Source organism: Ornithorhynchus anatinus, chromosome 3 (assembly GCF_004115215.2).
Source record: "Ornithorhynchus anatinus isolate Pmale09 chromosome 3, mOrnAna1.pri.v4, whole genome shotgun sequence".
In the NCBI taxonomy this organism is placed as follows: domain Eukaryota; kingdom Metazoa; phylum Chordata; class Mammalia; order Monotremata; family Ornithorhynchidae; genus Ornithorhynchus; species Ornithorhynchus anatinus.
Window position 1 is genome coordinate 31,287,806 of NC_041730.1, and position 25,635 is coordinate 31,313,440.

The 25,635-nt window shown below is 43.2% G+C and overlaps 1 protein-coding gene across 3 annotated transcripts in view; it reads left to right on the forward strand.

The window, feature by feature from the left end:
- Positions 1–2,213: 2,213 nt before the first annotated feature.
- Positions 2,214–25,635, forward strand: part of SHANK2 (SH3 and multiple ankyrin repeat domains 2) — a 717,042-nt gene continuing 693,620 nt past the window's right edge. For all 3 annotated transcript variants that reach the window (XM_039911444.1, XM_039911445.1, XM_039911446.1), the window contains exon 1: positions 2,214–2,434. The gene's annotated coding sequence lies outside the window, so the exon portion shown is untranslated. The remainder of the gene's footprint in view (positions 2,435–25,635) is intronic.

Genomic DNA, 25,635 nt, shown 5'->3' on the forward strand with positions numbered 1-25,635 from the left:
CACCTTCATCGGGAACTGGAAGAGGATCCCGGAGGGGATCCGCGAACTTCCCTTAACGTTCCCCCCGACTATCGATCAATGTATTCCATTGATCACTTCCCATGGGCGGAGCGCTGTAGTAAGCGCTGGGGAGAGTAGAGTGGAAGCTCTGCCACTTGGGAACTGTGTCACTGTGGGCAAGTCACTTAACTTCTCTGGGCCTCAGTTCCCTCATCTGTAAAATGGGGATTAAGATTGTGAGCCCCATGTGGGACAACCTGATTCCCCCGTGTCTCCCCCAGCGCTTAGAACAGTGCTCTGCACATAGTAAGCGCTTAACAAATACCAACATTATTATTATTGACATTATTAACAGAGTTGGGAGGCAGGGACCCGTTCCCTGCCCACGGGGAGCTCACATTTCTCGCTGACGGGGGAACCTGTTGAGTCCTGTCAACTTTCCTCCCCTCCCCATTCCCCCCTCTCCCTCCCTCTGCTCTTCCCCCTTCCCCTCCCGTCAGCACTGTGCATATTTGTATATATTATTTATTACCCTATTTATTTTATTAATGAGGTGTAGAGCTCAATGATTCTATTTATCTTGACGATGCTTTATTGGCTCAGTAGAAAGAGCACGGGTTTAATAATAATAATGTTGGTGTTTGTTAAGCGCTTACTATGTGCCGAGCACTGTTCTAAGCGCTGGGGTAGACACAGGGGAATCAGGTTGTCCCACGTGGGGCTCACAGTCTTCATCCCCATTTTACAGATGAGGTAACTGAGGCACCGAGAAGTTAAGTGACTTGCCCAAAGTCACACAGCTGATAAGTGGCTGAGTCGGGATTCGAACCCATGACCTCTGACTCCAAAGCCCGTGCTCTTTTCACTGAGCCACGCTGCTTCGTGGTTAGAGATCATGGTTTCTAATCCCGCCTCCGTCGCTTGTCAGCTGTGTGACTTTGGGCAAGTCGCTTCACTTCTCTGTGCCTCAGTCACCTCATCTGGGAAAAAGGGGATGAAGACTGTGAACCTCCCGTGGGACAACCTGATTACCCTGTAATAATAATGTTAATAATAATAATGTTGGTATTTGTTAAGCGCTTACTATGTGCAGGGCACTGTTCTAAGCGCTGGGTTCGATACAGGGTAATCAGGTTGTCCCACGTGAGGCTCACAGTTAACCCCCATTTTACAGATGAGGTAACTGAGGCACAGAGAAGTGAAGTGACTTGCCCGCAGTCACACAGCTGACAAGTGGCAGAGCTGGGAGTCGAACTCATGACCTCTGACTCCAAAGCCCAGGCTCTTTCCACTGAGCCGCGCTGCTTATCTCCCCCAGCGTTTAGAACAGTGCTCGGCACATAGTAAGTACTTAACAAATACCAACATTATTCATTCGATAGTATTTATTTTAGCGCTAACTATTTATTGCCATTGTTCTTGTCTGTCCGTCTCCCCCGATTAGACTGTAAGCCCGTCAAACGGCAGGGACTGTCTCTAGCTGTTGCTGACTTGTTCATTCCAAGCGCTTAGTACAGTGCTCTGCACATAGTAAGCGCTCAATAAATACGATTGAATGAATGAATGAATACTACGTGCAGAGCACTGTACTAAGCGCTTGGACTATACAAGTCGGCAACAGAGACAGCAATGACGGGCTTACACTCTTATTACTGTGCCGTCCGTCTTCCGAGAAGCAGCGTGGCTCAGTGGAAAGAGCACGGGCTTTGGAGTCAGAGGTCATGAGTTCAAATCCCCTCTCTGCCACTTGTCAGCTGTGTGACCGTGGGCAAGTCACTTCACTTCTCTGTGCCTCTGTAAAATGGGGATTAAGACTGGGAGCCCCACGTGGGACAACCTGATTCCCCAGTGTCTACCCCAGCGCTTAGAACAGTGCTCTGCACATAGTAAGCGCTTAACAAATACCAACTTATTATTCCCCGTTTAGACGGTGAGGTCGTTGTCTCTACTTGTGGCCCAGTTGTTCATTCCCTGTGGTCGGCACAGAGTAAGCGCGCAGTAAATACGATTGAATGAATGAATGAATGAATGAATGAATGAATGAATGAATGAATGAACCTTCCGTCGGAACTCAGTGACGGCGGAGGCGGCCCCGGGGCGAGCGGCCGCCAGGTGGCGCTCTGCCGGGGAGAGCCGGGGGGCGGTGGCGGCGGAGAAGGAGGAGGAGGAGGAGGAGGCGGCTGCTCCCGCTTGGCCGCCCCGAAGGACCGGCCCCTGTGCAAGGTGCGCTGGCCAGCCGCCGGCCCGGACGGGACGGGAGGGGCTCACGGGCCGCCTGCTCCCGCTCCTCCCCGCCCGGAGATCAGGCGGCCGGAGCCTCGGGGCAACAGCAGCCTCGCTGCGCCGCGCCCCACCGCACAGCCCCCCTGTTAGTGGGGTCCGGAGCCAGGGCGACGCAGGGGCGGGCTACGGATCGACCAGCTGAGCGCTACAGGTGCGGACCCTAAGGGGGGAAGGGGAGGCACGTGCGGGGCATGGGCCGGGGTTGGGGGGGGGGGGAGGGGGCTGGGTTGAAGGATCTCCAGGTGCGGGACATAAAGGGTGAGGGGTGGCCAGGTGAGAGCATAATAAGGAGGTGAGAGGGAGCCAGGTGCGGGGCATGAAGGGGTGACAGGACGCCAGGTACCGGGCATAAAGGGGGAAGGGGATGCCAAGGGCCGGGAAAGGGGCTGAGGGTGGATCAAGTGCGGAGTCCAGGGAATCGAGGGTACTCCAGGTGCGGGGTACAGGGAGCTGAGGGTACCCCAGGGGCGGGACGCAGGGAGCTGAGGGTACCCCAGGTGTGGGGTACAGGGAGCTGAGGGTACCCCAGGGGCGGGACGCAGGGAGCTGAGGGTACCCCAGGGGCGGGACGCAGGGAGCTGAGGGTACCCCAGGGGCGGGGTACAGGGAGCTGAGGGTACTCCAGGGGCGGGGTAAGGGGCTGACGGTGCCTCAGGTGGGGAGAAATTAATGCTCAATAAATAACGTCGATGGAGACAGGGGCTGAGGGTGCCCCGCGTGTGGAGAGGTAAGGGCTCGAGAAATACCACTGATTGATTGAGAAAGGGGCGGAGGGGGCGCCAGGTGCGGGGCCCAGGGAGCCGCGGGTTGAGCGGCGTGGGGGAAAAGGGGCGGAGGGGGCGTCCGCTGGAGGGCCGGCGACTAACGATGGCTGTGCGATTTTCTCTCTTCGCTGCCGAGCCCCGGAGGGACAGGAGCAGAGCGCTCTGTACAAAGTTGGCGTCCCCAGAAGGGGCCGCTGGGCACTGCCCGAGGCTCAGTGAGTCCGCCCCGCCGGCCCCAAGTGAGCCGAGAGAAGCGGCCAGGTGAATTATGCAGAAGCCGGATGGCTTAAGTTTCCCTGGCAACTTTCTCCTGGGGATCCATCTTTATTTTTAACTTTTTTTTTTTATCGTTAACGAGTCCCATCGGTTTTTCTAGCAGCCGTGGAACTAGTTTCCCGACTCGGTGTCTTCCCAACTTGGGAGGGATCTGGGCGGCGGCAGTCATCGTTTACCAGATCAAATTCTATCAGCAGCCCGACTGGTGCTCAGTGTTTGATAAGAACGGGACCGGTGAGTGGGCGATTATACACCCGACCTTTTAATATTCACCTTGTACTCCCCTCCTCCCCCAGCGCTTAGAACAGTGCTTTGCACATAGTAAGCGCTTAACAAATACCACCATTATCATTTCACGCCGAGCCCCGCCGTTTCTGTCTCTTGTGAGCCCGTTATTGGGCAGGGATTGTCTCTTTCTGTTGCCGAATTGTACATTCCAAGCGCTTAGTACAGTGCTCTGTACATAGTAAGCGCTCAATAAATACTATTGAATGAATGAATTTCCCACGTGCTTTAGGGGCCCCCATGGATCAGGCGCTGCCTAGGCACGAAGCACTTGTAACTAAAATCCAGTGGGAGACCTTGGTGCTTTCCAGCTGATCGATATCTTATCCTGATTAAATGTACTCATTTTCAGTTGGCCCTTGGATTCAACACAGCTTTAAGGTGAATTTTTTTTAAGTCTTTCCTAATGTGTGTGGGGGACCCTTGCTTTTCAGAGCAGACAAGAGCAGGGTGAAAGAGAAACGCGAAACATCTCCACGAGGTGTTTGAGGACAGGGGACGTTAGACCCGGCTGGCTCTGGAGAACTATTCTGGTAATGATGGATCGTTTGTCCCTTAGAGGCGATCCAAAAATATATTCCTTTTCAGAGAGAAATTTGAGGTAGTAGATTAAATATTCTCTTGGCCTCCTTTTGGTGAAGCATACGTTTATGGGTAATACTCTTTAATGAGGTTAATCAGCTAATTAAACTAAACTTTAAAAAAGGACACTGAAATCATTTCCGAAGTGTTCTGCCTCTTACGATTAGGGAATTTAATAGTTTCAGCGACTATAAGGCTGAAACTTTTAACTTAACCTTCTGGGTGGCACATACGATGTTGGTATATGGTCTCTATGGCGTTAAAGGAATTGTGAACTCTAGTTCAACAGGGTGAGCTGAGGATAGAGATTCTGTCGTGACTCCGAATTTCCCGTTTTCCAGTCTCATAATGCCATTAGGCTGCAGGGTTTTTGTGTTCGACCGTGTGTTAATGGTAATTAAGGGGAGAGTCATTATGATGGTGACTTCAAAATTTCATCAATAGGTGGTAGCCATGGAATTTTAGCCATTGAAATGACAGTAATTCTGAGTAACTTAACATGAGCTAAGTTTATACTAAGAAGCTCTTACAATTGGGACAGTGAGAAAGATGTAGGCAATCATCTGATAATCATGAAAATTATAGCAAATTTTATCACAGTAATAATCACTTTTTACCATGTGATGAGATATTTGCACAGAGAAGCATGAACTATGGTTTGTGAAATTTTATTTAGAAGGAAGCCTTAAAAAAAATTAACCCAAGTTTCTAAAGTAATTTTAAATAAATGTTCTTTTTTCTTCAGCTAGGTATTTTAAAACTTTCTTCCCCCCTTCAAAGTGTTATTGAAGGCACATCTTTCCCCAAAAGATCTTCCCTGACTAAGCCCTCTTTTCCTTTTCTTCAGCTCCCTTCTGCATTGCCCTGAAGTGCTCTCTTTTATTCATTCCCCCCTATCCCCCAAGCACTTATTTACATATCTGCAATTTATATTAATGTCTGTATCCTCTCTGAACTGTAAGCTCATTGATTGTAGGAAGGGGATGTGTCTGTTATATTGCAGTCTCCCAAGCGCTTAGTACAGTGCTCTGCTCACAGTAAGCCCTTAATAAGTACGACTGACTGATGCATTATGTGAAGAAAAAAAGGCAATTTAAGGGAACAATAAAGCTGTCTCAATCTTCTGTTTGCAATAGAGATTTACTTCTAAACAAATAGGCCTGTCCTTCCCTAAAGGACTCATGGCTTCCCTTCCTGCTGTTATTTATTATCATATCTACATATTTGCAGGAACAGAACTGCAAAGGATGAGCATGAGTCTACAAAGCCACTAGCATTATAATCAGTTCCCCTGCCCAGATTCTAGTTACCAAAGTCTCAGGACTGAAACCTGTCATTCTCTTCAGGAGGCTCCATCTTCCTAAGCAGTGTATCATTAATGGTGTGGGAGGGTCGTAGTATTTACCTTGGTGTAAAGCTGGCCTTTTGGACTACAAGTATCTCATTTTATTTACTGCACTCCTTTTCCATTGCTTAAAGATTGGAGAGACTTAAAGGCTCAGAATGGACTGAAACTTTCCGATTTGATTTTTACACTTGTTCTGCCAGAGTTGTCTCTCTTGTTGAACTACCTTCAGTGGTTTCACATTATAGTGGACAGAATCTTCTTGGGAATGTGAGTGGCATGAGAATTTGACCCCCTGCTGGGGAAGTGGCATAGCCTTGGGGAATGAGTATCAAACTAGGAGATCTTGGATTCAAATTTTAGGTCCATCTCCACTACTTGATGTGATTATAAGCAAATCACTCAAGTTCCCTGTGCCCCAGTTTCTCCATTCAAAATAGGGAGTGAATAGCCAGTGCAATCACTTTCATTCAATAGTATTTATTGAGCGCTTACTATGTGCAGAGCACTGTACTAAGCGCTTGGAATGAACAAGTCGGCAATAGATAGAGACAGTCCCTGCCATTTGACGGGCTAAATCATATTCTAAAGTGTCATTCTTCTTCTTCAAAGCTTTTCCAAAATCTAGTCAGTAGAGAAGGGGGCAGGCTGTTTATGTGTCAGCTCCTGCTGTGTGTGTCCCAGGGAAGTATGGACTGCTTAAAAATGCAGATTGTGTGCTCATGTTTTTATGTTGATTCTATCTCCCCATAGGTGCTCAGAGAGCAGGAGCCAGGACTAGAATATTGTAATTCCTCACTGTATTATAGTCCTGTACAAGATTCTACGCTGCGGGTCTGGTAAATTCTGTAGATGACGATGGTTAGTATAATAAAGTAACCATAAAACCTTATCAATTGGGTATTTATTGAGCCGTTTGTGCAGAAAACTGTACAAAGCACTTGGGAGCATACCGTATTATTGGTAAATGTAATCCCTGTCCTCAAGGAGCTTACAATTTATTTTATGATGCTACCACCTAGATTAAAATCCAGTTTACAATTTTATATGCCTCTGGTAAGCCAGAGTTTCTGATTTCAATATTAACAATCTATTTTTTCCAGCATTAAATACAATGCTTTACAAATGGTCAGCGCTCAAACACTATTCAATAAATGAATGGGGGTGTCCACTGTGGATACAGTGTTGATTATCTGCCAGTTGTCTTAAACACATCATTTGGTGGAAGCTGTAAAATTGGGTAAATGTATTGACAAACACTTTGCCTTTGATACTAGGTGCAGAAATATTCTGCATGTAATCCATTGTTTATTTGCTGAGGCTCGGAGCTCTGCAAGATGTTGGGAGTATCAGTTTTTATGCTGCAGGCTTGCTATGTCAGAGTGCTAAGCGTTGTTTACTGAAGCTTACAGATGAAGATGATTGAATTTGAGGTTCCTTGCCTTTTAGATGGAAGAAGGCACCTGTTCTGGGGGCTTATCTGGAAGATTGTACCGTAAGCTCCTTGAGGACAGAGAACATGTCACCCAACTCCGTTGCATTGAATTCTCCCAGGTGCTTACCTCATTGCTGAGCACACAGTAAGTGCTCAACTGATTATTAATGAATTAATATTCATAATTAAGCATGGCTCAATGGATAGAGCATAGGCCTGGGAGTCAGGACCTAGATTCTAATCCTGGCTCTGCCACATATCTGCCATGTGACCTTGAGCAAGTCATTTAACTTCTCTGGGCCTGTTACCTCATCTGCAAAATGGGGATTAAGAGTGTGAGCCCCAAGTGGGACAGGGACTGTTTCCAACCGGATTAACTTGTATCTACTGCAGCGTTTAGCACAGTGCCTGGCACGTAGTAAGCAATTAACAAAAATAAGTATGGTACTTGTTAAGGTTTGTGCAACAGGGCCTGGGTTGTCCAAGGGGCAGCCAATTTAGCCACACTGAGGTGTTTCTGGCCCCTGAGGGGCCCATTTAGGGGGCTATGCATGCAGGTGCAAACACAGAGTCTCTCCTGCCATGTTAGATGGCACCAGCATTGGGGAGGCTATTAAAAAGTGGCAATGAGGATGTAACCTGAAAGGGGCTCATGCATCAGTGATATCTCCCGAAATGATAATGCTTGCCCCCCGCTCCCACCACCCAGCCAAACCCACTCTGGTTGGGTAAAGTTCCAGGAGAGGGTTGGGGGAGTGGAACCAAGGCAACTTGTGTTGTACTTTCCTAAGCCCTTAGTTCTGGGCTGGACACTGAGTACTGTTTTCAATAAATACATCTGATCATTTGAAATGTCTTACAGTGGAACTCCAGCACCACTAACATTCCTAGGGTTGTGAAGAGAAAGCCATTCCATGTATTTAAATAAACATGGCCTAGAGCTGAAGTTGGAGTCCTAATCCAGGGAATAGGAACATGATGGGAATGCTCAGAAATGGCGCTGGACCTCAGAGACTGAGGTAGAAAAAAAAGAATTCCCTCAAACATGCAGCGTAGAGATTACTTGGTTTTCACCTTTCGAGCCTGTTTTCCCCATAGTCTTTACTAGTCATTGTAAAAAAAATAGGCTACCCCAAAGTATCAGTAGTATTTATGGATTGCTTTTTATGTCTAGAGTACTGTATTAAAACTTTGGGGAAAACTCAGAGGGAGTACAATTAATTCCTTATTGAGGACTTTGCTGGATGAACACAGGCCTGGGAGTCAGAAGGACCTGGGTTCTAATTCAGCCTCCGCCACTCATCTGCTGAGTGATCTTGGGCAAGTCACTTAAATTCCCTGTGCATCATTTACCTCATCTGGAAAATGAGGATTAAGATGGTGAGCCCCACATGGGACTCGGACTGTGTCCAACTTGCTTATCTTATCTACCCCAGTGCTTAGTACAGTGCCTGACACATAGTAAGCACTTAAATGCCACAATTACAGGATATTGGGGTGGGCAGGAACAATGGCTTTGTGGTCTACCTTGGTATTCATTCACCCATTTCTCTTCTTAAGTGAGGGTTGTCCTTGTAATACCTCACATTAAAGACCTACTTCATTGTAATACCTGATCTGGTGCTGTGCACATGCACAACATGTGCTGTTTCTTATAATGTATTGTACCTGAGCTCAAGCAGGCTCGTGCTGTTGGAAAAATTTTCCCAAATTCCCTCACTCATGGTTACTGAAAACATGCATTATGGGCAGAACTGAGTGTATTCTTCTACCCATTGTAAGTAGGGCTGAAAGACTGTTTTGAGCAAAGACAGGGAAGGCAATTCGTTCAGGAATATAGGAATGAGCAAAGTCATCCTTGACCAAGGTCACATAGACAAATGGCGGAGCTGGATTTAGAACCCAAGTCCTCCGACTCCCATACCCGTGCTGTACCCACTAGGCCACCGCTGCTTTACTCTCCCAAGCACTTAATACAGTGCTGCACATAGAAAGGTCTCAGCAAATACAACTCATGTATTCCTTTGTATAGGAGTCTTTTTTTGGTCTGCACAAGGAAAACCTTGGGCTAAGAGTTGTGGGTTTTCAAAAAGGTTTTGGCTCATAACTTTGGGTAAGATTCTTTAAAAATAAATGCTAGAGAACTCATCAAAGGCTCGTTTTCAGTCTCTTTCCTGGGCCCCTCCTCTGTCGCCTCCTCCCCAACTCCTCCCTAACTCCCCCTTCTAGACTGTGAGCCCATTGTTGGGTAGGGATTGTCACTATCTGTTTCCAAAGTGTACTTTCCAAGTGCTTAGTACAGTGCTCTGCACACAGTAAGCGCTCAATAAATACGATTGAATGAATGAATGATCTGTAAAGAAAAATGAAGTTGCCTGAATAGGGAAGCAGCATAGCCTAGTGGAAGGAGCATGAGCTTGGGAGTCAGAGAATGTGGGTTCTAATCCTGGCTTCTCCACTTGTGTGTTGTGTAACCATGGGCAATCACTTTGCTTCTTTGGGCCTTAGTTGCCTCATCTGTAAAATGGCAATTAAGACCCCATATGGAACGTGCACTGTGTCCAACCTGATTATCTTGTATCTACCCCAGTACTTAGTACAGTTCCTGGCATATAGTCAGAGCTTAAAATATTACTATAATATTATTATTATTACTGTCTCCAAGACTGTGAGTCTCGTGTGGGTAAGGGGCTGTGTTCAATCTGATTATCCTGAGTCTACCCCAGTATGCACATAAGACACTTAAATGCCATAAAAAGATTAGAAGGGACATTTTAATAACAATACTTTGAATATCCATTCTGGAGAGAGATGTAAGGGGTGGGAATTTTTGATATGTGGATACCAAATCCAATGGCTTCTATTCCATCCTTATCTTCCCAACCTCTCATCTGCTTTTGACACTGTATACCAACCCCTTCTGGAAATTCTGTCTAATCTTAGCTTCACTGACACTTTCCTCTGGTGGTCTTCTCCAGTCTAGCTGCTTCTCAATGTATTTTGTAGGCTCCTGCTCTGCCTTCTAATCCCTAACTGTTGGAGTTTTCTCAAGGCTCACTTCTGGGTCCCTTTCTCCTCTCCATGTAGATACACTCCCTTGGAGAAGTCATTTGCTCCCATGGCCTAGACTACCATCTTTACACAGATGATTCCCAAATTTGCCTTTCTGCAACCTTGCTTTTCCTCCTGCCTTCAGGACATCTCGATTTGGATGTCCTACTGAAACTTTGAGCTTAACATATCCTAAACAGAATTCCTCTTCTTCCCACAAATCCTGTCCTCTCCCAGACTTTTCCATCACTGTAGACAGTGCGACCAACCTCCTTGTCTCACATTGCCCATAAGTCATTATCCTCAACTCCTCTGTCATTCAGCCCACATATTGAGTCAGTCACCAAATTCTGTTGGTTTTACCTTCGCAACATCTCTAAAATCCATTCCCTTCTCACCATCCAAACTGCTACCATGAAGAACTAAGCGCTTATATCCTGCCTTGACTACTGCATCAGCTCCTCATTCTCTCTTCCTTCCCCAATCCATACTTCATTCAGCTGCTTGGATCATTATTCTAAAAAAAAACTTTCAGCCCACATCTTTCCACTCCTCAACCCTGCCCCCCCATCTCCAAATCAAATAAATTCACCTTACCAGTGGCTTTCAAGCACAAAATCAGCTCTCATTCTCTTACTTTACTAATCTTCTACTACAGCCCAGCCTGCACTCTTCACTTCCTCTAATGCTAAGCTACTCACTATAGCCTGATTTTATGTGTCTTGCTGCTGACCCCTTGCCCACATCCTCTCTCCATATCCCTTCAACAGCATGGCCTAGTGGAAAGATCACTGGCCTGGATATCAAGAGGACCTGGTTCTAATCCTGCCTTTGTCACTTTGTGACTTTGGGTGAGTCACTTCACTTCTCTCTGCCTCAGTTTCCTCATCTACGAAATGGGGAATAATAATTGTGGTATTTGTTAAGCACTTACTATATACCAGGCACTGAATTAAGTGCTTAGTACAATACCTGGCACATAGTAAGCACTAACAAATGCCATTTTTATTATTACAAGCGGATTGGGTTGGACACAGTCCCAGTCCCATGTGTGGTTCACAGTCTCAATCCCCATTTTACAGATGAGGTAACTGGGGCCCAGAGAAGTGAAGTGACTTGCTCAAGGTCACACAGAAGACAAGTGGCAGAGCCGGGATTAGAAGCCCTGACTGTCCAACTCCCAGACCCGTGCTCTATCCACTGTGCCGCGCTGCTTAAATACCTGTTCTCTCTCCTACTTAGACTGTGAACCCCATTTAGGACTAGGGCTGTGTCCAACCTGATTATCTGATTACGAGTACGGTGCTTGGCACATAATAATTGTGTAATACCACTATTATTATTATTATTTTAAATCACATCTCCTCCGCGAGACTTTCTCTAATTGACCCGTCATTTTCCCATCCTATTCACCCACCTCTCCACGTCACCCATGCGCTGGACTGTACACCCCTGAAGTACTTTGATACTCATCCCCAGCCCACAGTGCTTGTGTACTCATCCTTACAATCTGTCAGTTCCCCTGTTTGTAACTTAGTGTCTTGAGCCCCCTCTCGACTGTAAGCTTCTCATGGGTGGAGATTGTGCCTATAACTCTATTGTATTGTACTCTCCCAAGTGCTTACTGTGTGCTCTGTACACAGCAAGTGCTCCATGAATACCACTGATTGATAGATTGATGTTGAACCAGCATTGTAATGACCTCCCGGGAGTTAGATTTGATGGAGTATGTAAATATTCTTTTCCATAACAGATCCTTGCCCCCTGAGGGCAAGCTTCATGTATACTAATTCCATGTACTCTTTCAAGCACTCAATATAGTCCCAGGTTCACAGTAGGTACTCAAATGAGTATTATTGATTGCAACAGAATGTACATTAAGCTAAACCTGTTGAAAAACAATCATACCCTTTGCAGGTCTGTATGTTGCTTGGAATGTCCCTGCAATTTCAAGTGATCAGATGAAATGCCATAGAATGCAATGAAATGCTACTATTAAATGTACACAAGGCCTTTATCATGCCCTTTTTCTACTGTGTAGTTATGGGCTCATTCAAAATATTTTTTAAGTTACCTAACTGGTTAATCCACCAAGTCAACTGTTGAAGTTAATGTTCTGTAGTTTTTAGATTTGATCTTGTATGCAGACTTGGGGGAAATTTTCATGTGTGAACTCTATTCTGCTCCCCCTGGGATTAATTGCTGAAATTTTCAAAGGCACTCAAGTATTATGTCACTATTGGCTATGGCAACAATATAGGTCTAGGACTACATTTTTTTCCTCAATAGCGAAGAGGAATGTTTCACTGAAACTGGATGTATTGGAAACATAGATGGGAAAACATTCTGTGGTTAAATAGTAATTTTTCAGTAGATTATTGAGGCCAAGGGAAGCTCTGAATAGAACTCTTGAAAACTATTAGAAATGGGACATGGAGGATTATACATTTACAGTTCCCAAGGCACAATGCAGAATAAACCCTATTGTCTTTATCTCCATTCTTAAGAGTCTGGCTATTCATCTGTGTTCCACAGTAGCCTACATTTTGCTCAGTATTCAGAGATCAAGAACAACTTGATTGCATGCCAGATGAAATAGAAAAGAAACCTTTAAGGTCATCTTGTCCATTTATTTTCCATGTAGGATTGTTTCTACCATCTGTTCTCTGGGAATCGCCATTTCAAATTGAAACTATTCAAACAAGGGTACTCCGCCATATACAGAATATACAGTACCAAAGGCTTAGTAGAATAGGTTGGGACTTTTTCCCCTTCCTGAATTTCATTAGTATGTCTTCGTGGGCTGCTTCAATGGTTTTCTACTTCCTTGATGTGTACTTTTTAAACAACTTCTTCTAAGTGTATACCCCATTAACCTGACTTGTGGTTTGTTCAGGTTATTAATGGATTTAATTCTCTAGTTATCTTCAAAAGTCATCATGTACATTGCTGGGAATTCCAGTCAAGCAATTCATCTTTAGTGAAAATAGTAGACTAGGTTCAGTCAGAACTAACAGGCTTGAGAAGCAGTGTCACCTAGTGGATAGAGCGTGGACCTGGGAGTCAGAAGGACCTGGGTTCCAATCCCACTCCACCACTTGTCTGCTCCGTGACTTTGGACAAGTCCCTTAACTTCTCTCTACCTCAGTTCCCTCATCTGTAGAATGGGGATTAAGGTTGTGAACCCCATGTGGGACTTGAACTATGTCAATCCTGATTACGTTATATCTACCTCAGAGCATAGAAAAGTGCCTGGCACATAGTAAGCACTTAACAAATACCATTAAAAAAAGGCTTATGAGAACATGACTTTGTCACTGGGATTTGAATAGGTACCTCCTTCCTATGGAACACAGTTATCCTGTTTCTTTCCACTGGTCTTAATTATATGATCAGAATTTCCATCCAATTTACCTCCTCATTGTGAGCAGAGAGTATCTGTTTATTGTTGTACTTTCCTAAGCACTTAGTACAATGCTGTGCACGCAGTAAGCACTCAATAAATAGAATCGACCGACCTTCTCATCCTGACTCCCTTTAACACAAAATGGTAACTTGTATATCTCTGTTCATATTTTTGTTGGTTGTGTTTTGTTACTTCCTTTCTTCCTGAAGGTAGGGGCTCATGCTTAAAATTTCTATGCACCCTGTGGGTATGCCAATACTTTTTGTTTGACTAAATTGCTCCTTATCAAACTTAACTTAGTCATGCTTAAGTAAATTAGTTCCTAATTAGAAAAAGTAATTGCAGTGATTTACAAAAGAAGCAACTATTTTGTTTGCCTTTAAAATTTGTAGTTGAGAATGAGTTTGAAGGATGAATTCATACTAGCTCTTTGTGCGTTTATTTGGTTAGTCTTTACTTTTCTTTTTGAGCATCATTAGGCTTAAAGCAGCTTTAAAACTTCAAATGACCCATTAAGAAAATCAGGAAAAAGGAAATATGTCATAATTCATGTAAATAATCAATGGATGGGATAAAAATGGAAAAAAAAGTATTTCTTCCCTATGAAAATCACAAATGAACAGTAGTTTAATAATTGTGGTATTTGTGAAGTGGTTACTTATGTGCCAACCACGCTCCTGAGAGCTGGGGTAGACATGATTCAATCAGATCAGGCCCCGCCCCTTGAGGCTAGCAGTCCAAGAGAGAGAGAGGTATCTCACACTGATGCAAGTGGAAATTTGTGGCTGTACCTATGGGTTCTTACACAAAGCTCAGGGTCAGAAGTATTAAGATTCCTTGAAGCAGACGTGGATGAGGCTGCTGAAATTTGCCAAAGTATATGAGGCTATACTGGTCCTTTCAGAGAGGAAAACAGTCTGTAGTAAATGGATGGGTACTTAGGCAGGAAGATAAGGCAGATGTTCTATGAACTGCTAAGAGCCTCTAAATAAAGCAGATGGAGATTACACTCTGAGCTTTTGAAAGGCCACACAAGACCTAAATTGAATTCAGCATAAAACTCAATGCCTCTAAAAAAAATCCCAGTGAATTCTTTCCATTTTACTATTAGGGAAATTATTTTTCTATCACTTATCAATCAGCAGGGAAGCAGTGTGGCCTAATGGACAGAGCACGGCCTTGTAAATCAGAGGACCTCGTTCTAATCCCGGCTTCACCCTTGTCTGCTGTGTGACAGTGGGTAAATCACTTAACTTCTTTGTGCCTCAATTGCCTCATCTGTAAAATGGGGATTAAATTCTCCTTCTTCAGATTTAGACTGTGAGCTCCCTGTAGGACAGGGACTGTGTCCAATCTGATTATTTTGTACTTATTCCTACACTTACTACAGTGCAGGCACATAGTAAGCTCTTAATTGTAAGTATAGCAAGTACCATTAAGAAAAGTGTTTACTGAACATCTACTGTGTGCAGATCAATGTACCAAGTCTTTGGGAGAACACAATGTCAACATTTAACATTTCTTAGGTTTTTGTCCAGAGCACTTGTTTTCATTCAGTTGTTTATTCACTCAGTAGTATTGAGTGCTTACTGGGTGCAGAGGACTGTACTAAGTGCTTGGAATGTACAGTTCAGCAACAGATAGAGACAATCCCTGCCCAATAACTGGTTTATGCACCCTGGGAAGCCATTTGAAATGTAGCTGAAATATATATATATATCACAACCTCTTTCCCTGCCCCCCAGTTACCAGCCATCTTATTTATTAGAGAAGCAGCATGGCCTTGTGGAAAATGCAGAGGACTGGGAGTCGGAGGACCTGTGATCTAATTCTGGCTCTGCCACTTGCCTGCTGTGTGAACTTGGGCAAGTTACTTAACTTCTCTGTGCCAGTTACCTCATCTGTAAAATGGGGATTAAGACCTAGATCCTCATCTAGGGACATGGGCTGTGCCCGACCTGATTATCTTGTATCTATCCCATTGCTTAGTGTATAATGCCTGACATAAAATAAGCACTTAACAAATACCATTTAAAAAAAAAAAGATTGATATCTTCATGCTGCTCCCTTATGGTTTTCAAGATTAAACCCTTATCAGTTTCTGGCCAGACTGAAGTGATTTATAAATCAGTTTTAACAGACTCCTTGTGCAGGCTACTAATATTATTAATACCTTGGATTTAGATCTAACTCACTTTGTCTGTGAAAGGGTCAGGATGGGACAGGGCTCCCTTCTTGATTTTTGTTTTTATGTTATTTATCCTTGACTTTTAGGTTTTATTACTTTATTGTTCATGGCTCCTTATGTGTATGTAGCCAGTCTCCTTTCCCTTCTTATTCTTAGATTCTGAGCCCCATGAAGGCCAGGGGCCCTATCTAATTCCCATTTATGTAGTGGATAGGGCATGGGCCTGGAAGTCAGAAGGACGTGGGTTCTAATTCTGGCTCTACCACTTGTCTGCTATGTGACCTTGGGTAAGTCACTTGACTTCTCTGTGGCTCAGTCACCTCACTTGTAAAATTCCTGGCTCATAGTGCTTAAGAAATAACACAAATATTATTATAATGATTATTTCCCAGCACTTAGTATGGGGCTCTGTGCACAATAAGCACTTAGTCGTCAATACTGTTACTACTAGGTCCTTGCCAACTCTTCTTACAGCATGCAGGTGAATGAAACACAGCTTGAAGAAGATGAAGTGGATTCGGGAGGGCACACAGCATGCAGTGAGGTCTGTCGTGTGCAATTAGGCCCTTAGATAATATAGTTTACAATCTGGCAGACTTTGTATATTCATTTTTTCATTAGTATGCATTGAGGCCTGCTTTGGGCAAAGCATTGTGATAAACACTTGGAAGTGAAGAGTAAAAGTAAAAGATGTGGCCCTTGGCCTTGAAGAGCTTACAATTTAATGGGGGGACTGGAGGATAAATATTGATGCAAGAGAATAGAAAAAATTAATGAATAAATACTTAGACAAATGGAAAACTAATTTTTAATTGTATTTAATCTATGTGCCAGGCACTGTACTAAGTGTTGGGATAGATACAAGCTAATCATGTTGGGCACAGTCTCTGGTATTTTACTTTGTCATATGGAAATCATTATGAAAGATGGCTTCATTTCCCCTTTTGGAATTGGCTAAGAGTATAGACAGACTTGGATGAGGAGATGTCTCGGAGTTGTCCTAACTTATTTCTGAGATTACTTCTGAGCCCGAGAACAAAGAATGTGCTCTCTATGTGTACCTTTTCAGCCTAGACCTGTGACTAGGTCCCATAAAGGCTCCAAGTTGGTTTTTGCTTCACCTAATTTCTAAATTTGAGCAATTCGGTATAAAGTAAAGGCAGAAGAAGATGCAACTTTTTTCAAGGAAATGTATTCATGTAAAAATCCATCATTATCGAGGACAAGAGGAGTTTGATCTTTACCTTCCTGGGTAGGCATACAGCTGTCTTCCGTGGTCCATGGGTTTTCTTGTGTGAGCCATTCCTCCACTGTATCCCCAGGATACAGGGCAGCTCTCTGGGTAGTACCCCTCTCAGGTAGTAGGAGAAGGATTTGGCAGAGAAGGTTGGCTGAGTGTGGCCTCTAAGAGCAGAGTGATTCTCATGTCCAACAGAGATGTCCTTGGAAAGGGGAAGTGAAATGCTGTAGTAGAGAAGAGTGCATCAATTTTTCCTTTCCTGGTAGCTGTGCAGTAAGGAACTGGCTGCCAGTCGCCTGTGTCATTCTCCCCTCTAGTAGGTGTAAAACTATTAAAAGAGACAATTATGGATGGGAGGTAATGTAGAGTTGTCTGATTGCCCTGCAAACCAAATTAGATGATCACCTAGGTATCCCCAGGCTGGGTAATGTGAGAAAGAATTTCAATTACTCTGATTTTCATCTTTGCTTACAAATTTTTCTGTGGTGCCTTAGAAATGTTTGATCACTGCTTAGTTTAACCCAGAGCAAGGGTCATCACATTCAGAAAAGGGCAGTTCATTAATAATGCGGGTCTTATTAGTATTTCTATTCATAGAGCAGAATTCAGGTGGATCTGTAAATTACACTAGTTGTTCTTAACCTTTTTTTTGCCCCTTTGTACCAGAGGCAAAGTGTAATTTACCAGAGCTCTAAGGTGCAGGAAGGATTATGTGCCTTGGTGATTTGAGCTCTTTTGTCAATATAGTGTGTTTCCAACTGGGCTTACCAGCTGTGTGGCAGGTTGCCAAACATCTGGGATCTGAATTCTGACTTCTGAAAATCAGGGGTATCTGACTCCACTCCTCCCTGGCTCCTCTATAAGAATTGGGGGAGTATGAGCAGGGAATGTGCCTGTTTATTGTTATACTGTACTCGCCCAAGCACTTACTACAGTGCTCTGCACATAGTAAGTGTTCAATAAATATGATTGAATGAATGAATGGGAGTCCCGAGTAAGGCCAAGTAAATCTATGGAGTCCCTGTTCAGGATGCAGAGAGGTCTGGGAGAAAAGGCAGTTATTTCCTTCCCCAAATCAATGAGTTCAGAACTCACAAGGTCAAGATCTTCCTGATGGGAGATTTTTGATATTACAACAGACATCGCATGCAGCAGGAACAATGATTCCACTCTGATCTGGTCATTTCTGCAAGCTGCCCTGAGCAGAGCCTATTCTTGGTGGTGTTCATTCATCCCTGTTCGGTTCCAAGTCACTTAAGGAACAATTCTCACATAAAAATGGCTGGGCATACAGGGTTCATTTCAGCTATTCATATCACCTGGTTTACAATATAAAAAAACCTTATAATGCAGAGGCTGTTTTGCATGAAGGGAGGATATGCCCCTTAATGGGACAAAGATGCTCAGAGTGTTTCGGACCCTTATTATTTATTTATTTTTTGCATTTATCTTTTCCTGAAAATACATTAAACTAACTGGCAATAGAATACCAGAATATCTGTGGGTGGAATACGGGTGGTGGCCATGGAATTGTTTTTATCTCCGGTACTTATGATGAAGTAGAAACTAAACCAAAGGTGTCCTTAGATCTCATGTTAATGGTCAGAAAATATTTAATAAATGATTACATAGTAGTGTAAGTTTCATGAGGCTTGGGTTAATATTTTGCCAGTAATTGATGGTTTGGAAATTCCTTTGAGGTTATGCTTGTCAAATATATTATGTGATGCTAAACTGTGCTGATCATTCTTAGCTAGTTTTCTTCATGTCTAGAAGCAGTATGTGGTGATTTTCTCCTCCTCCCCTGGGAATATTGCATCTAGCTAGAGTTTAGCCCCTGAGGAGGTAGTTTTAGCATTGTGGTGCCTGGAAATTGTAAATTCCCCTTGGCTGTGCTGTCCACAAACCATAGTACACTAATGAGTTGATGTCTTTCTGCTGCCACTGTGTGTATTCTTTTTTGGGGTGGAAGATGGTAATGCACAGGATTTTTCATTTAAAATAGAATTCTCAGCTTTTTGAGTTGGAAAAACCTTTATTTAAGTGACTGTTTAGTTAACAATCAGTCATATTTGAGTACTTTCTGTGTGCAGAATAAACAGCTCCTTATTTTAAAGTCTTGTACAGCCTCCTGATGTCATGTTGGAAACCTTGGGTTGTCAGTTTCTCCTTGAGTTTTCTCTGGGAAAGATGGATAAGATGCAGGTAACAGACACATTTTATTTTTCATTTTATCAATTAATATTTTTACATAGTAACTGTTTTGAAAGTTTTCAGATTATTTAAAATAGATGCAGTTCAGTTGTTCACTTACCCCTTTTATAACCATAACCATCTATAGATATTCTGACTATTTTAGCTCATTTAAATCTATTAATTTATTTTTGTGTTAGAACCTAAGAAGTTAATACCTATTATATAGTGGTTCCAAGCTTTTTTAAGAAGTGATGACAGAGAAGCTTATAGTACATATTATAATTATAAATATATACTATATTTACAACTTGGCTTTACCCAGACTGGTACTCTCGGATAAGGGTTATCAATTACGCAGATACATGGGCCAAGTAGGAGGAATACATGAAGATGCAATCTTTCGTGAAAAAAATTCTGTCTGCATGACCACAAACTGATACTTTTAGACCACCCAGGCTGAAAGGTGAAAGAACATTCTAGTAGTATATTTCAATGTTTGTATATGCATGGGGATTAAATTGTGTGTATGTATGAATGAGTGTCTGGTGTTTGCTGCTGTTGAAGTCTCTGAGAGATTCTGTTTTGTGATCACAGACTGCACAATTTATACCTCTGGGCATGGAGGGAGAATGGGTATACATTCTCACCACTGCTGCAAAATCAATCCATCAGTGGTATTTACAGAGCACTTACTGTGTGCAGACCACTATACTAAGTGTTTGAGAAAGTATAGTGTAACAGAGTTGGTAGACGTGATCCCTGCTCACAAGGAACTTACAGTCTTCATAGGGAAACAGACATTAAAATAGATTAGGGATAGAGGAAAAAGCGAAGTGTAAGAATATTTACATGAGTATTGTGGGGCTGGGCCATCAAAGTGCTCTAGGGATACTGAGTCAAGTTCATAGTTAACAAAGAGGGGAGGGATGATAGGGGAAATGAGGGCTTAGTTAGGAAAGGCCTCTTGGAGGAAATGTAATCCTAGGAGGGATTTGAAGTGAGGAGATTGGTGGACTGATTGATATGCACAGGGAAGGAGTTCGAGGCCCAAAGCAGAGCGTGGGCAAGGGGTCGGTGGTGGGGTATATGAGGTGGAGGTACTTAGAGTAGGTTGGAATTAGAGGAGCAGAGTGTGTGGGTTGGATTCTAGTAGGAGATAAGCGGGGCATCTTAGGAGAGGGAGAGCTGATTGAGTGCCTTAAAGTCTGGAGTAAGGTGTTTTTGTTTGCATAGTTGGATGAGCAGCCATTGTAAGTTTTTGAGGAGTGGGGAGACATGGTCTGAACTTTTTTATAGAAAAATCATCTGGAAAGAGTAAACTGTGGACTGGAGGGGAGAAGAGACAGTGAGGAGGCAGGGTGCTCAGGGAGGTGGCTGATGGAGTAGTCGAGGAAAGTCATAAACAGTTATGTTACATGCTTGGATCATGTGGTAGCAGTTTGGATGGAGAAAGGAAGTAGTGAACATATTTTAGAGATGTTGTGAAGGTAGAACCGGTTTTTGGTAACACTGAATATACAGGTTGAATGAGAAATGTGATTTGAAGCTAAAGCCAAGGTTAAGGATACGTGAGACCCTCCCAGTGATGGGAGAATCTGAGAAGGACAGGGAAGATAAGGAGTTTGTGTGGGAAGATAAGGAGTTCCATTTTGGACATATTAAGTTTGAGATGTTCAGAGGATATCCAAGTGGAGATGCCCTGAATGCAGAAGGAAATGTGAGACTGCAGAAAACGAGAGAAGTCGGGGCTTGTGAGGTAGATTTGGGTACTTTTACGTAGCTATGGATGCTTCACTGATCTCTCCACCCATCTGCTCCCAACTTGTATGTACTTTTAGGGCATCTGCCTGGCTGGGGGGCAGGGTATCCAGAGTAGTGAGAAAGGGGGTGGGAGGAAGGATGTTAATGGTTAATCATGTGTTTCTGCTGCTCCAGCTGCAACCTCCCCTTCTCCTCTTCCCCATTGCCAAGCCTCAACTCACTCCACACCATAGGCTTTTACGACCCCCAAAGTATGGCAAGTATAGCATTTATCATGCCAATTTCGAGTTATGGCAGAGTTTGGGCTGGTTTGTGATACAAAATATTAATGACCATTTGTCTCTTCGTTCTGCAGAAATGAGACTGAATCCACATCAGACATTAAGTATGGAGTTTAGTCAGGTTAAGGAATAGGACTCAAGAACATTTTCTAGTCCCCTATTTCATTGCACATTTCCTCATTCAAATATCAGCTAAGGTGAAATTTAGGAAAGAAAGATATTTTAAACACTTTTTTTGTAGTACAAGGAGAAGACTTAATCTCGTAAATCCACCAGGAAAATGAAAACTCAAAATTTGGCGTTTTTTTTTTTAAGAAAAAAAGTTTTATTTTACAAGCTATTTGCTTGAATTAATTTGCGTGGATTTTAAACAGTCCAAGCCAAGAGTGGTAGTATTTCTGATGGATGTCCATTTTAAGACTACCCTGTCTCTTTTAATATCAGTGAAACTGTTACAAGCTACAATGGTTATTTTGTAAGAACAAAAGAACCAGAAAGAAAAAAAATGATAATTTTCCTTTAGAAACTGTAGACAGACTCGCTTTCTATATTGGTATATTACATTTTCCTAAATTGAGTTAAATCAAGTTCTTAGTTTGATTAGTGGAGTAATGTACATTTGGATCATATTTTTTTAATTCAATAATCAAAAATATTTGCAATATGTTGAAATTATAAATGTTTCTCACTTTGTTCGTGTTGCTAGATTGTCACTTTCAAAAGTAAATTTGAGCAGTGACTGATTCTTTATTCCTCATTCAGTATTCTTGAGTATTGCACCTGGGACTGATATGTTATCGTTTTACATGTTATTCATTTCTAAACTCTACCACTTGGGTGCTTGAGGCAGCCCCACAAATCTGATTATTATTATTTTTTCTAATTCTGTAGGAGGCAAGGAGTGGATAGAAACACTCTTAAAATGCTAAAAGTAACTGAATCAAAGGGTATAATAGAAGAAAAAACACATTTATTTTTCAAATCTTTTAAATGAAAACCAAGTGAAGCGAAAGGCATGCCGTGTCAACTTTTCAGTTAACTTTCATGTTTACTTTGATAGTAGAGGCTTTCACCAAGCAAACATTTAAAAATGTTATCTTGGGAGGACTTGGCTTTTGATGGAGAGATAAACTCTTATGTCTGCTATGGCCTTTGCTCTTCTACAGGCCAGCTTTAAAGTTTGGAAAATGGCATCGTACTTGGTATCAGCATGAGTGCCATTTAACTTGTCAGTCATCCGTAAAATGAGTGCCCAGAATAAACCGATAAGCGAGATTTAGCCTTCTCCTGAAGATGAAAAAAAAAAAGGATTTGCTGAGGTATGAAAGAAGTTACTTTAAAGATTTTCTAAGCAATATACTGGGAATAGACATTGTTGGAATTCTACCTATATACAGTGAGAAGGTACTGTTGAAGTTACTTAAAATGTCAACCACAGTAGTCTTCACATCTCTAAAGTTAATGTCTTGGTAAGATTTTTTCTTTTATAATTGGGTATAGAATGCCATGAAAACTTCAAGTCATTTAATCTCAGAAGTCCTGCCATTAGATGTCTATGGTGCCTCTTCTTACTTTCCTCCTGGGATTATTTTCTGCTCCCACCCATTTGCTACTTATGGCTACTACTTGTTTTTAATATGGGATTAGGGAGAGCAGGTTTTCCTTAGCTCTAGAAAGCCTAGCATAGACATGGACTTTCCAGATAACGCATTCCACAGGTTTTCCCCCAATAGATGAATCAAATCTCCCTATGGCAGGATTCCTTTCTCAAGAATTGCCCTTCTGTGCAACTCTGAGATAGGGAGAGAGCTCTGATTGGTTCTGTGATCTAGGGGAAAGGCCAGGTAAACTACACCTAAGGACCCTGGGCAGGTTGCTTGGTGCCCTGGTAGTGGCTGCAGAAAACTAAGTGACTGTGGCCAGTTCCTTTACTTCTACTGCCCTGCTCTAACTGGTCCTGAGCCAAGCAGATGCTTGGAAACTGTAGGAGAAGCTGCATCTTGGCTTGAACCAATAAGAGCTGAAAAACAGAAGCAGAATACCTCTCCTCAAACCTGGGTTCCTACATCCTACCCCCCTGTAACACTTGGCACTCTGAGGCATTTCCACCCTGAACCTATTCTTGGCCCCCATTATCCTAATCCAGCTCTGCCTGAAGGAAATATATAGCTATTTTCCCATCTGCACAAATATTGACCAAGTCTGGCAATATATTTTTAAATAGGAATTATTTGATAGTCTTGTAAAGGTCACAGGCAGCAGTGGGTTTTAGTATTCACCACCCCATTCTCCTACCAAGCCAGTTGAAGCATAGGGTCAAACGGGAGTTTGGGTGGGAGTGCTTAGAGGGGTAGTCAGCATCAACAAAATAGGGTCGGTCAACTGTGAGGCTGGCATGAAATGGCAGGGTGAGCCAACTACAGACACTTTTACTCATTTATAAAAATTTGCTGCCTTTGACCATGACTTTGTTGACTAAGGGCCATTCTCTTTGTTACATTCTGTTTGTCCCAAATGCATAGGACAGTGCACTGCACACAGCAAGTGCACAGCACAGCAAGTACGATTGTGTGATTGACACTGCCTCTACTGCTAATAACGGCTTTCATTAAGTGCAGTGCACCATGCTGAGTTTTTGGAAGGTTCAACCTGAAGCACAAGACAGCCTTTCTATCTGAAAGTTGCTTAACAGGGCAGAAATCACAATAGATTTTCATGAAAGGAAGTCAGGTCGCTGCAAGCCTAATGAGGTGAATGTAGTGGTGACTTGTCTAAAGTGTGTGATACCTGGGCTGAAAGTATGGGGAGGAAGTTTGGTACCAGGACAGGGGCAACATGATCCTTCACTTCATACATCAGTTTGGTGTGGAGGTAGGGGAGATGTCCAGTAGCAGGGTAGAAGGGGGATACAGCTGGCTGGACTGTATTTCCTTCTTGTAGCTTCTGTTGCCCCAGCCATTGTTTCTCTCAAGCTCTGATAAGGTGAACATGCTGTCTTGTCGGGGTTTGGAAAGCCTTTCTCTCTCCCTTGACCAGTTCAGAATGTGAGTGGGTAGGATGAAGAAGGGTGTTGGGGCCTTCTCTCCTATCTTACCTGTCCTCCCCAACCTTCAGCAGCCAAGTCAGACTGTAAATCTGCAGGGGTGAGGTAAGAGCAGGTCAGGTTGAGGCACAGTACCTCAGGGTCTCTGTCATTTGCCCAGACATGTCCTTTCTGCTCTCCAATCCCTTTCCTCCCAATAGTCCAGGCCTAACCTATGCCTATTCTAGAATTTCTGGTGGGCTCTCTCTTATCAACAACTTGTAAGGTAAAGCATTAGGTTCATCTCTTGTGCTTGCAGGGACAACTTACCTGGGATTTCCAGTTATATCAAAAGGGTCCAACCTTTGGATTTCAGAGAAGCAAATCAGTTCTTTATTCTTCAGAATTCTGCCAGCTTGGTAAGCTTGCAGGTATTAAAGAGCATGCAGAGCTTTCCCCAAGTTTCTAATTAGATGTTGAAAATCATACAGAAATAAGATGCGCACAGTGACATTTCTCCAAAATCTCTCTTAAACCTAGCCACCTAATTTATCTCAGGTGTGAGTGTGCCTGCAGTGAGGACAGTTGGGAAGAAGGGAGGAGTTTGAACAGGCTGGAAAGGGAGAGAGGATGGAATATCCATGTTCTATATGTTAACTGATGAATTTAAAATATTTATCCTATCTTTGAGGATTATCTAAAAAACTAACAAGAGCAAACCCTGGAAGTAGGAAGGGTTTGGATGTTATGGATTGCTATTCCATAATGTTAGCTCTCTACCTTCATATGTTCTTATGTATGGTGTAAATCAAAGGAAACCACCAGAAACAGTGACCAATTTCTTCAAGGATTTTGCCATATGCTCTTTCCAGAAACTCTGGGGTCGGATTGGGGGATCAAGCACTTGTGGGTTGCAGAGCAGCTGGTTTGGCCACTTCTTGAAAGTAGCCATATATTCCATGATCCCAGGGCATCTCAATGCTTCTATTACCAACTATGCTTTTTGGCCAGTTCTTGGATTTCTGTTTCAGAATCTAGTGAATCCTAACAGTGCAGAAGCAAAAGTGAACGGTAGGGCAACGACATGACCACATGAATCTTTTAGAACCATATGAAGCCCCAAGGCTATGGGAAAACCAACCGTCCCTGGCGTTAGTGCCCAAAGCTGGAGGGCCATGCAAGCCTGGGCTTGCCAATGCTGGGTTACATGCTCATATCCTTCCCTACTGTACGAGTCCATTGCTTCTCGGGCTTTGATCAATCAGTAGTATTTTTGGAGCAGTAGTATTTTTGGAGCACTTACTATATACTGTACTGTACTAAATGCTCAATACAACAAAGTTGGTAGGCAGGTTCCCAGCCCACAAGGAGCTTACAGTCTTGAGGGTGAGACAGACATTAAAATAAATATGTGCTATGGGATGGAAGGTGGGGTGAATACCAGGTGCTCACCGGTTACAGATCCAATTGTGTAGACAATACAGAAAGGAAAGGGAGTTGGGGAAAAGAGGCTTAATTGG